Source organism: Manis pentadactyla, chromosome 2 (genome assembly GCF_030020395.1).
Source record: "Manis pentadactyla isolate mManPen7 chromosome 2, mManPen7.hap1, whole genome shotgun sequence".
NCBI classification, from domain to species: Eukaryota; Metazoa; Chordata; class Mammalia; order Pholidota; family Manidae; genus Manis; species Manis pentadactyla.
Window position 1 is genome coordinate 107,429,694 of NC_080020.1, and position 11,636 is coordinate 107,441,329.

Consider the following 11,636-nt stretch of genomic DNA (forward strand, 5'->3'; position numbering starts at 1 on the left):
TCTAATGTCACAATTATCGAAATTGGAAAAAGAAGAAGAAATGAGGCCTAAGTTCAGCAGAAGAAGGGACATAATAAAGATTAGAGAAGAAATAAATAAAATTGAGAAGAATTAAACAATAGAAAAAGTCAATGAAACCGAGAGCTGGTTCTTCGAGAAAATAAACAAAATAGATAAGCCTCTAGCCAGACTTATTAAGAGAAAAAGAGAATCAACACAAATCAAAAGAATCAGAAACGAGAAAGGAAAAATCACGATGGACCCAACAGAAATACAAAGAATTATTAGAGAATACCATGAAAACCTATATGCTAACAAGCTGGAAAACCTAGAAGAAATGGACAACTTTCTAGAAAAATACAACCTTCCAAGACAGAAAAAAAAACAGAAAATCTAAACAGACTGACTACCAGCAATGAAATTGAAGCGGTAATCAAGAAACTACCCAAGAACAAAACCTCCAGGCAGATGGATTTACCTTGGAATTTTATCAGACATACAGAGAAGACATAATACCTATTCTCCTTAAAGTTTTCCAAAAAATACAAGAGGAGGGAATACTCCCAAATTCATTCTATGAAGCCAACATCACCCTAATACCAAAACCAGGCAAAGACCCCACCAAAAAAGAAAACTACAGACCAATATCCCTGATGAACGTAGATGCAAAAATACTCAACAAAATATTAGCAAACCGAATTTAAAAATACATCAAAAGGATCATACACCATGACCAAGTGGGATTCATCCCAGGGATGCAAGGATGGTACAATATTAGAAAATCCATCAACATCAACCACCATATCAACAAAAAGAAGGACAAAAACCACAAGATCATCTCCATAGATGCTGAAAAAACATTCGACAAAATTCAACATCCATTTATGATAAAAACTCTCAACAAAATGGGTATAGAGGGCAAGTACCTCAACATAATAAAGGCCATATATGATAAACCCACAGCTAACATCATACTGAACAGCGAGAGGCTGAAAGCTTTTCCTCTGAGATCAGGAACAAGACAGGGATGCCCACTCTCCCCACTGTTATTCAACATAGTACTGGAGGTCCCAGCCACGGCAATCAGACAAAGCAAAGAAATACAAGGAATCCAGATTGGTAAAGAAGAAGTTAAACTGTCACTATTTGCAGATGACATGATATTGTACATAAAAAACCCTAAAGACTCCACTCCAAAACTACTAGAACTAATATCAGAATTCAGCGAAGATGCAGGATACAAAATTAATACACAGAAATCTGTGGCTTTCCTATACACTAACAATGAACTAACAGAAAGAGAAATCAGGAAAACAATTCCATTCACAATAGCATCAAAAAGAATAAAATACCTAGGAATAAATCTAACCAAGGAAGTGAAAGACCTATACCCTGAACTATAAGACACTCTTAAGAGAAATTAAAGAGGACACTAACAAATGGAAACTCATCCCATGCTCCTGGCTAGGAAGAATTAATATAATCAAAATGGCCATCCTGCCCAAAGCAATATACAGATTCAATGTAATCCCTATCAAATTACCAACAGCATTCTTGAATGAACTGGAACAAATAGTTCAAAAATTCATATGGAACCACGAAAGACCCTGAATAGCCAAAGCATCCTGAGAAGGAAGAATAAAGTGGGGGGGGGGATCTCACTCCCCAACTTCAAGCTCTACTACAAAGCCACAGTAATCAAGACAATTTGGTACTGGCACAAGAACAGAGCCACATACCAGTGGAACAGAATAGAGACTCCAAACATTAACCCAAACATATATGGTCAATTAATAGATGATAAAAGAGCCATTGACAAACAATGGGGAAATGACACTCTCTTCAACAGATGTTGCTGGCAAAACTGAATAGCTACATGTAAGAGAATGAAACTGGATCACTGTCTAACCCCATACACAAAAGTAAATTCAAAATGGATCAAAGCCTTGAATGTAAGTCATGAAACCATAAAACTCTTAGAAAAAAATAAAGGCAAAAATCTCTTCGATATAAACATGAGTGAACTCTTCTTGAACATATCTCCCTGGGCAAGGGAAACAAAACCAAAAATGAACAGATGGGACTATATCAAGCTGAAAAGCTTCTGTACAGCAAAGGACACCAACAGAACAAAAAGGTATCCTACAGCATGGGAGAATATATTCATAAATGACAGATCTGATAAAAGGTTCACATCCAAAATATATAAAGAGCTTACACACCTCAACAAACAAAAAGCAAATAATCCAGTTAAAAAACGGGCAGAGGAGCTGAATAGACAGTTCTCTGAAGAAGAAATTCAGATGGCCAACAGACACATGAAAAGATGCTCCACATAGCTTGTCATCAGATAAATGCAAATTAAAACCACAATGAGCTATCGCCTCACACCAGTAAGGATTGCCACCACCCAAAAGAGAAACGACAAGAAATGTTGGCAATGTTGTGAAGAAAGGGGAACCCTCCTACACTGTTGGTGGGAATGTAAATTAGTTCAACCATTGTGGAAAGCAGTATGGAGGTTCCTCAAAATGCTTAAAATAGAAATACCATTTGACCCAGGAATTTCACTTCTAGGAATTTACCCTAAGAATGCAGCAGCCCAGTTTGAAAAAGACAGATGCACCCCTATGTTTATCGCAGCACTATTTACAATAGCGAAGAAATGGATGCAACCTAAGTGTCCATCAGTAGATGAATGGATAAAGAAGATGTGGTACATATACACAATGGAATATTATTCAGCCATAAGAAGAAAACAAATCCTACCATTTGCAACAACATGGATGGAGCTAGAGGGTATTATGCTCAGTGAAATAAGCCAGGCGGAGAAAGACAAGTACCAAATGATTTCACTCATATGTGGAGAATAAGAACAAAGAAAAACTGAAGGAACAAAACAGCAGCAGAATCACAGAACCCAACAATGGACTAACAGTTAACAAAGGGAAAAGGACTGGGGAAGATGGGTGGGAAGGGAGGGATACGGGTGGGGAAAAAGAAACAGGGCATTACAATTAGCATGTATAATGTGGGGGGCGGTATGGGGTGGGCTCTACAACACAGAGAAGACAAGTAGTGATTTTACAGCATCTTACTAAGCTGATGGATAGTGACTGTGAAGGGGTATGTGGGGGGACTTTGTGAAGGGGGTAGCCTAGTAAACATAATGTTCTTCATGTAATTGTAGATTAATGATACAAATATATATACACACACACACACATATATGTAAATAAATACTTTTAGAGTTACATATAATAAAATACACAAATCTTAGTGTATAGCTTGATGAATTTTGACGTGTCTACATTCCTGTATCATCATTCAGATCAAAATATCAAACAACCTAATTTTTTTCCCCTTTACCTATTTTCCCCTTTTCCCCTTTAACTATCATCCATCTCCCAAATCTCCACCCCTATGGCAATCACCATTGTTTATGAGTCTGTTTCTGTTCTGTTTGTTCATTTGTTTTTAAGAATCCACATATAAATGACATCATACAGTATTTGTCTTTGTCTGACTGATTTAACTTACATAATACTGTCTAGGTTCATCCATATTATAAATGACAAAGTTTCATTCTTTTTTATGTCTGAATAATATACCATTGTATATGTATACCACATCTTCCTTATCCATTCATCTATTGGTGGACATTTAGTTTGCTTCTGTATTTTGGCTACTGTAAATAATGCTGTGATAAACATAGGGATGCATATATCTTTTCAAATTAGTGATTTTGTTTTCCTCAGGTGAATTCCTAGAAGTGGGAATACTGGGTCCTGTGATATTCCTACTTTTAGTTTTTTGAGAAACTGCCATACCACTTTCCATTACAGCTGAACCAATTCACAATCCCACCAGCATTATCAAAGGTTTCCTTTTCCTTATATCCTCACCAACACTTATTTCTTAATTGTGTTGATATTAGCCACTCTGAATCCTGTGAAGTAATATCTCACTGTGATTTTGGTTTGCATTTTCCTGATGATTAGTGATGTTGAGCATCTTTTCAAGTGTCTGTTGGCCATCTGGATGTCTTTTTTGGAAAAAGTCTATTCAGATCTTCTGCCCATTTTTTAATTGGATTTTTTTTTTGGTGTTCAGCTGTATGGGTTCTTTATACACTTTGGATATCAGTCCCTTCTTGGATATATCATTTGCAAATATATTCTCCCATACAGTAGGCTGCCTTTTAGTTTTCTTGGTTTCCTTTGCTGTGCAGCTTTTTAGTTTGATATAGTCTATTTTTTTTTTCCTTTTGTTTCCCTTGCCTGGGGAGACATATCCAGAAAGAAACTACTAATGCTAATGTTCAAGAGTGTACTGCCTATGTTTCTTCTAGTTTTATGGTTTTACATCTTATATTTGGGTCTTTAGTCAATTTCAAATTTATTTTTGTGCATGGTATAAGACAGTGATGCAGTTTCATTCTTTTGCTGGTAGCTGTCCAGTTTTCTCAGCACCACTTATTGAAGAGACTGTCTTTTTTTCCATTGTATATTCTTGCCTTCTTTGTCATATGTTAATGACCATACAGGTACTGATTTATTTCTGGGCTATTTTGCTTCACTGGTCTATATTATCTATTCTTGTACCAGTACCTTACTGTTTTGATTACTGTAGCTTCCTAGTATAGTTTGATATTAGGGAGTGTGCTACCTCTAACTTTTTCTTTTTCAAGATTGCTTGGGCTATTCAGGATTTTTTTGTGGTTCCATAGAAATTTTAGGATTATTTTCTCTAGTTCAGTGGTATTTTGTTAGGGAATGCCAGTGATATTTTGTTAGGGAATACAGTGCATCTGTAGATTGCTTTAGACAGTATGCTATTCTAACTATTTTAATTCTTCCTATACATAAGTATGGAGTAGCTTTTCATTTATTTGTGTATTCTTTAGTTTTTTTCATCAGTCTCTTATAGTTTTCAGAGTACAGGTGTTTTACCTCCTTGGATAAATTTATTCCTAGGTATTTTATTCTTTTTGATGCAATTCTGTAAATGCGATTGTTTTCTTGATTTCTCTTTCTGTTAGCTCATTATTTGTATACAAAAACAAATATCTGTATATTGATTTTGCATCTTGCAACTTTATTGAATTCAATTATTAATTCTAGAGGAAACTTTCAGTTTTTGTAATTGAGTATGAAGTTAGTTGTAGGTTTTTTGTATATGGCCTTTATTACATTGGGGTACATTCCCTTTATACCCACTTCAGAGTTTTTATCATGAATGGATGCTGAATTTTGTCAAACGTTTTTTAGCATCTCTTGACCATAGGGTTTTTAATCTCCCTTTTGTTAATGTGGTATATCACACTGATTTGTGGATATTGAACCATTCTTGCATCCCTGGAATAAGTTGTACTTGGTCATGGTGAATGATCCTTTAATGTATTTCTGAATTCAGTTTGCTAATTTTTATTGAGGATTTTTGCATCAGGGACAAAAACTCTTATTTTTCATATTTTGTTGGTACTTTCTTGGTAATAGGAGACATATGGAAGTTAATATGCTCAAAGCAATCACTCAGCATTTCTATTCTCTTGTTACATTGTACAAGAGTATACCTGAAAATTTTCAGGGATAGCCAGCTAACTAGTAAAGTGGAGAATAATCAGTTTTAGAACCAACCATAAGAAATTCTACAGAATTCCAGAGTTAAACTCATTCAGTCAGGACAGAGAAATTGACTTTTGCAAAACAACCAGCATTGGCGGTGGGAGAGGATCTAGAAAAATTAGGATTAATACAATTAATTAAAGCATAAGATATTTGTCCTCAGACTCTTCTCTGGCAAAAAAGGAGAAAATACCAATTTGAAATTATGGCATTCTAGATTGAGAAAAGAACATATACTAACACCTGGTGTGTAAAAGGGCAGTGAGAACTAGTCCAAAGTAAAAGGTAAGTAAATCTTAATTACTCAAAGCAACTTTGGGGGTCATATTATTATTTAAAATGAGGTACACCAAAACTGACATTGCTTGACCACGTTACTTCATAAAGAAATCCTATTTCCTTCTTCTTTTTTAGATATTACACTAACAAATATTACTTGTTTTTAAATCTGAGAGAATTTTAGCTATATATTTTATCCTCTATATCATATATGCTAGTAAGACTCTATAAAATCCCTTAAATAGTTAAAACTTGATCCTTGAGGCAGGAGAATAATAGAAATAACATTCCATGATAAATACAACAAAATTTCATTTGGGACAAAATTTAAAAATCATCTCTACTTGATATACTATTATTCTTTAATAGAACTATAGTATAAGCTGGTCATTAATATGAAATCCTTCCTCTCAACTTTTCCTTTTTTCAGTTTCTAACATTTGAAAATAAAAACGGTTTGTAGGGTTTTTTCAGGGAAGTTGGCTTAGCTCCTGATTTAAATTCATTTTACTTTCAGCGTGATTTTCTCCCAACTCCTCTCCCCTAATGAGGCTCTTGGCGTGCTTACAAAACCCTCACGAACATGCCACTGGCTGTTCCTGCATGTTCTCTCTTGGATGAGTTGGTCACGCTGGAAGGAGAGCCATCGGGTTCATTTCTAGGTGTCTTCATTAGCCCTTTCCTAACTTCCTAGATCAAAGTCTCTTCAGTGGATAAGGTCTTCTTGCCGGGTGATACTAGGTGGCAAGCTGGTGATTCAGTGCCTGTCAAATTCTTCGGTGAGAAGCAGAGACTGCTTAACGGCCCTCACGGCCCTCACGGCCGTCAGGGCCCCGCTTCAACCATCTCCACGGGGGCGTGAATCCCGTTTCCTTCTTTGCCCTCTCCGCCAGCTGCCTTGGGCCTCGCCCGCTCACTCTCCCCCACCTGGCCAAGCCGTCCTCACAGGCCCCAGGGCAGGCTCAGTGGGGCCAGGCTCCGTCCCTCCGCATCTCCCGGCTCGCTCGCCCGCCCGCCATGAACTCACTCACAGCTTGGAGGCCTGGCTCGGGCGGCTCTCCTCGATCACAGGCCTGAGTGAAGTGGCTGACTCACCACACAGCTTGGCCAGGAGACTGTGAGGCAGGATGAAGAAAAGGGTATCCACGGAAAAGGTGGATATTTCGAACACGCCGACAAAGGGTCTGGAGCCTACCTGCTGTCACTCCCAGTTCTCCACAGTCTCCCTCACAGCCTCTCGGGGTGCCGGTATATCTGCCCCACACAACTGTCCCGGCCCCGGAAGCGGAAGTGGGTCCCCAGCAATAGTCCCACCCTTCCGCCTGTGCCGACCGTAACCTCCTTCGCTCTCGCTCCCCTCAGCATCTCGTGCTTCTTAGATGTTCTCACATGGTTGCAAGAACATGACTTAACGTCCAGGAAAAGCCAGATCAACAATTATTTCCCCAACCAAAGAATAAATCACATCGGTTTAAGTTTTGGTTAGTGGGTCGGCACCATAGAGTGGATAAATAACCCATAGTTATTCAAGTAGTTTATAAAGGAGGCTTATAAAGTATCAGGGACTGGATGGAAGGGAGGTTAAGGGAGATGGAAGCTTAATACAATATAGTCTGTGCAGTCCAGAGTCTGTTAGTGGATGTAGTCTGGCATCTGCCGTGGTTTGTCTTGGTAACTTAGTGGCTAAGGGCATAGGTTCCGTGTGGATTCAAGCCCCAGCTCTTCTGTCTGCTAACTGGGTGATCGTGGGCAAGTTCTTAATTGTACCTGCCTCAGCTGTTTTATCTGAGTACACATCAATAATTCTACCTCAAAGGGTTTTTGTGATGGTTAAATGAAATGATGCCTTTTAAAAGTGCTTAATACAGTTCCTGCATAAATTGTTAAAAATATTAATCATTATACTTTGAAATTTTTGTTCAATAACAGTTTGAAAGTGTATGTACTGCCAACGTTGCTCTTACCTACTTTTTTTTTTTTTTGCCTGGTTGCTGGAAGATTGATTTTCATTAATTTTGTTTTCTATGAAACTTAAAATTTGGCCAGCAGAAAAATGCAAACTGGAATAGGACAATCCACACTTTATTATTTGAAAGGCAGAGTATAGCATGGTGGTAAGAGAACTAAGTCAAGGTGGGAAATATGGAGTGGAGTCTTCTCTCAGCTGCTGCCCAGTCACTAATCTTGGGAAGGCTGATTAATCTTCCCTAGTCTTAATTTTTTTTAAATAAGAGAAGTGGACTAAATAAGAGCTAAAATACTAGGATTTTAAACTGGTCTTATGATAAAACATTGCTCATCGAAATGCTTTGAAAGATGTCATTTTCTCATGTTTTTTACCATACTAATTTCACAGAATTCATCTATATATGTGAATTTTTAATTTTGAAGCTTCTGGCTATTCAAGTAGGCTTGCTTCCCTTGATACTAGTACCAACACAAAGGAATACTGAAAATGGCCTTTTTGAATTGATTGTTTCATCCAATTAGCATGTATAAAATATTTCATGTAACTCATATCATAATAGTTATTGAAACAAGCCCATTTTAAGACATACCTAAAATGGTACCTTCTCCATGAAGCATTAATTGATCACATCTATCAGCAGTGACCCATCTTTCCTTGCTCTGTGCTTCTGTTACCCTTATGCTAGCCTTTTTGTGGCATTTGTTAGGGCTGTTTGAATTGATACCTTTTCTTTCTTATGTATTGTTAGCTCCTCCAGAGAAGATACTCTATTTTATGTGTATATAAGAACTTCATCATAGTGTCTAGTGTAGTCAGAATAAGTAGAAATGAACCAATACACCAGAAGTAAATCAGAAAAATTTAGCTCAATTTTCCTAGTTTGAAATGAGTAAGCTTCTCTTCTAGTTTATAAATATTAGCACTTTTTTCAAAGAATCCTAGTGAGTTCAAAATATATCTGTCAATGAGAAACTATATGAGCTTCCCATGATTTCATCTTTAAAAAGGGAATGACTTTCATAGTTGTTCTCACAGTTTCATTTATCAAATGCCATTTGATTGAGAAACAGAAAGTGTTCATTGAATATTTGCTCAGAAACTGCTTGGAAAAACATTAGAAATAGCTTACATTATTATGCCGTAGTAACAAAGTGAGTATAAAAAAAGTAATATTAGAATCTATTAATTTAATTTGAAAAATAAACTCATATGCACTTACACAATTAAAAACTCAGAAGCTACTGACTTATGCATATGAAGATCCTAAGATGAGTGACACATTGATTTTTTTAGGTCACAAACAACTTCATTTATTAATTCATTCAAAAATATTTGTTAAATAGTTAGATGGTACCAGCTACTAAGGGTTGAGGTACTAAGGAGAGCAAGACAAATAAAATACTCTTTTTCTGCTTTGGAATCTATAGTCTCATAAAACTGCCTTTTTAGAACATTCAGCAATTACCCATCTATTTATTTAAATATTCATGTAATACTTGTTGAACACCAAACATGTTCTGGGATCTGTGTGAACACTAGAAAAAAAATTAGACATGGTCTCTGACCCCGGAGGGCTTACAGTTCAGAAAGGAAATAAATAACTGCTTAACAAAATTGAAATGAGAGCAAAAAACGAAACACAAACCCATGTGAATGAGCACAGTGTGTAGATACAGCAGTCCAAGAGTGATGCTGGACAGATGAGATGAAAACAAGACCTGAAAGGCACATCAAAATGTTTGCTGTGGGCAACAGATAAATGCCAAGTTTTCACTTTTTACCTCCTGTTCCCTTGACACCTTCATCAGTTGCTCTGGAGCCCACCAGGTGATCTCACCTTGCAAAGGGTTAAACATCTTTAAGCTACTGGACTGAAGGCACTGACCTCCACTTGCTTCTTCAGGCCAAAAAACTCAAGCCAGCTTCCAACCCTGAAGTTGATTCCATCATGGCTGTTATAAAATACTGGAAAATAACATTGCCAAAAAAAAAAGAATGTCAAAAGCACACAGGAAACAGAAGGAGATAATTATATTCCACCTGGGTCTTTTTGCTCACTGAAGGGATCACAGGAAATCAACTTCACAGGGTTACCAAGTGGTAAAATAAAATCAGTGCTGGTAAAATATCTTCTAGTCAATTTTGGGGGGGATAGGATTGAAAGGTTTTATGTTTGGATCTGGATTGCAAGAAAAGTTGATGAAGAAAATCTAACATCATATCTTTCCTTAGCAAAGGCCAAATGTGGCTGGAAGTGCCAGTGTCCAAAACCCTCTGACCAGAACTGGCTACATAATTTGTGTGGCCTTGTGCAAAATGAAAATGTGGGGCTCCTGTTAAAAACAAAATGAAGAATTTCAAGACAGAACAGCAATGCATTAAACCAAGTATGGGCCCTCCTATATGTGCAGCCCTAGGCTACTACACAGGTCACACATATACGAAGCTGGCCCTGCCTCTGATGCCAGCACTCTCACTCCATCATGTTTTACCTTTTTCTAGCTCCCCTGTTGTTTATTGGTGTTGCCTGGAGTTTAAGACCTGTAGTCTGTGCGTTGGGAATGCTTAACACCCAGAGGTAGAGGGGTGCAGCTCCCCCTGTTGACTGCCTTGCAGCATTGCATAACCTCCTGGAAGGAGCGCAGGCGTCTCCCAGGTTTGCTCTAAGTGCTTTGTCCCTGACAGTCACTATTTCATAGCCATGAACCAGTAAACAACTCTGTAAATGAGCTCAGAAAATACTATGTCTGTGGGCAATTCGAAAGGATACAGGTGAATTTGGTTATTCCAAAAATCTCTTTGTTACACTTAGGGGAGGACACTTGGCTCTATTTTTGGTGAGATTTAATGGAGTCAGGGAGATACAGTAAATAAGGCAGGGTTAAGACCATTAAGTCAATTCATTAAAAATAATAAATCTATATAGGCCATCAGAATCTTCAGGCCAGAGTTAAAGCTGAGAGTTTTGATTAAGATTTGGCTCTAAGTTGAGATTGGAGTTAAAGGTACCTAACCGGAAACTCTACAGTAGGCTGGGGCCACAGGACAGGTTTATCATGGGCCTTGAATATCAGGCTAAGGAGCATAAACTGTATCTTGATGGCACTTGAATATCATCAACATACTTAAACCAAGGGATTGACATGATCCCATCTGTATTTTCGAAGGACAATTCCAGTGAGACCAGAACTTACAGAAAGGGAATTAGGGAAATCAGACAATCTAAGAACTTTTAAAAGAGAAAATTCAAGGGATATGAAGATGTTGAATCTCAGTGATGGAATGGGTATTTGGAGGTCAGAGAGAATGGTTGTTTGGGGCTTAGGTATTTTGTAACTTAGATCATCATAAATGCTGATGTACTTATTTGATATAGGGAGCAGCAGAGGAAGAATAAATCAGCCATTAAATTTCCTGTTTGGAGGTGAGGGTAGTGGTAGTGGTGGTGGTGGTGGGGGTCCTCCTTTCTACTTAGTAAGACAGTGACAAACCAAGATATTTATCTTTTTTACTTCTACTACTTGCAGTCACATTTCTAGATATTTAGGCTATTATATGTTTTGAAATTACCAAGCAAAGTTAAACAGATTCTGTCCAATAAACTCCTTTTTAATAAGGTCAAACTAAGTAGAATATAGCCAAGATAGATGTTTACCAAAAAGTCTTGATAAAAGTTTCAATAACATAAGGCATTATGCTATGCATGATACTTTGTAGAGAATTATTTATCCAGAGTTGTTCATATCCTCAATTTGAGTAAA